The 1,866-nt window shown below is 44.3% G+C and overlaps 1 long non-coding RNA gene across 1 annotated transcript in view; it reads right to left on the bottom strand.

Moving 5' to 3' along the window:
• Positions 1-470: 470 nt before the first annotated feature.
• Positions 471-1,866, bottom strand: part of LOC117802582 — a 3,605-nt gene continuing 2,209 nt past the window's right edge. The window contains exons 3-4 of the long non-coding RNA XR_004625943.1: positions 1,571-1,716; positions 471-684 (exon numbers count right to left, since the gene is read on the bottom strand). This is a non-coding gene — a long non-coding RNA (uncharacterized LOC117802582). The remainder of the gene's footprint in view (positions 685-1,570; positions 1,717-1,866) is intronic.

The raw sequence follows: 1,866 nt of genomic DNA, 5'->3' as shown, positions 1-1,866 counted from the left end.
ATAAATGTTGATTAGGTCAAATTAATCGACAGCATTTTTCAAATCTTTCATATTTTCACTGATTTTCTACTTGTTCCATAAGTTATTGAGAGTACATTTCAATCTCCACCCATAATCACGAATTTGTTTATTCCTCCTTCCAACTCCCTCAGTTTTTACTTCGTGTATCTTGAAGTTCTATTAGTAAGTATATAAACATTTAGGACTGTTCTGTCTTCTTCAACTTAACTCCTTTATCATTATGAAATAGACATCTTTATCCCTGGCCATGATCTTTGACATGTCTTTTTGAGTTTTTTCCTGAGTATGTGTAGCCTGGGGTGATCCTGGAATTTATGTCTGTTAATACACAGATTGAGGAATTTCCCCTCCTCGTTCTCCCTTCTGGGATTTCTCTTACGTTCTGTCTGCAGGGACTCCTTTGCCTTGTCCCTTTGGGTAAAAGAGTGTGTTTCTCCCAGAGTCTTATCTTCCTGTGTTCTCATGCAGCTCTGTACCACTGGGTCTGCTCTCTGGGTAAAGAGGCCAGAGAGAATAGTTACAATGAGGGTTCTCTCCATTACTCTTCCTCCTCTGCCTGGAGAGAGGAGTCTTCTGGGGTGGGGGGGTTGGGGGTGCCTCTCTGCTGCTGTTGCCGCCAGTCTTGCCACTGCATCCTGGCAAGGAGGTCAGGGGTAGACAGGACTGGGAGAGAAAAAAAGAGAATTAAAAAGGAAAAAAAGGAAGACAGTCCTCCTCCCACCCCCATACTGTCTGGTTCTTCCTTTCTTGGGCCTCTGGTTAGAAAGGGGGCATTTTCTTGAAGGTTTTAGTGTTCGTACTTGGAAAAGTTTTTGACTCAGGTCACCCTCACATTAAATCCTAAGGCAATAAAGGAGAGGGAAAAAAAAAAAACCCAGAAAAGTCACTACCATTATGGATCAATCTTCAAGTTTTGCCTTTCCACCTCGAGCTGCCTGTTAGAATTTTCTGTTGTAATCAGTGGGGGAAATAGAATGCTCTTGGGTTACTTGTTTGTACAGCACCCGAAGTCTGTGAGCCTCAGTTTTCCCTTGCTCCTTAGAGAAGCAAGCCTGGAACTTTCCATCAGAGCCCTATGTCCTCTTTGTAGATTTTTGTAACCAATGGTTTCTATGTATTTGGTTTTCACCATGTCAGACACGGGGGTGAATGCTCTAATGTACAGGATCTCAATGAATTCTGTCGTCACCCTCTAAAAGAGATATTATAATTTCTCTTTAGATGAGGAAACAGAGTCAGGCAGTTTATGTTTTTCCAGTTAGTCATCGGCAGAGCGGACTCCATTCGGACTGGTTCCCAGGCCTCTGCTCTTGCCGCTCTACAAGGTAGCCTGGGATTTAGAAGAACAATTGGACCGACGTTGAGGTGGACGTTGGATGTTATCTTTCTGTAACTCGACTGGACATAGTGGTGGGAATGGACCCAGATTCCTGATGTTCTTAGTTTTTTAGATTTCTTTCTTCTCTGTGTCCCCATTCTACTTGGGGGATGAGGCGCATGCATTCTTCCCCTGGCTTTTCCCTGACACCCTGTCTCCACCATAAATCACCTTCTCCCACTCTTTAACTTCCTCCAAAAACCCTGTAAATTTTTGAATTGCTAAAGCTTTCGGAAAACCAGAGCCAGAAAGGCTTGCATGGAGTCCGTTTGATGTTCGGCCAGATACTTTCACTGAAGCAATGATAGATGGGCTTGCTGAGAAAGGAGGAAAACACAGTGAGAATAGAAGTAAGTTAGTATCTTCCCTTCTCTTCCCCTTCCTTCCCTTTCCTTCTTCTGTTCCTCCCCCTTCCCCTCAGTACCCCCTCCCCACCCTTCCCTCATCTCCCCTTCCCCCTCCCACCT

The sequence above is a fragment of the Ailuropoda melanoleuca genome, chromosome 6, assembly GCF_002007445.2.
Source record: "Ailuropoda melanoleuca isolate Jingjing chromosome 6, ASM200744v2, whole genome shotgun sequence".
NCBI classification, from domain to species: Eukaryota; Metazoa; Chordata; class Mammalia; order Carnivora; family Ursidae; genus Ailuropoda; species Ailuropoda melanoleuca.
The sequence above is the reverse complement of the archived record's forward strand: the minus strand, read 5'-3'. Positions and strand labels throughout refer to the sequence as shown.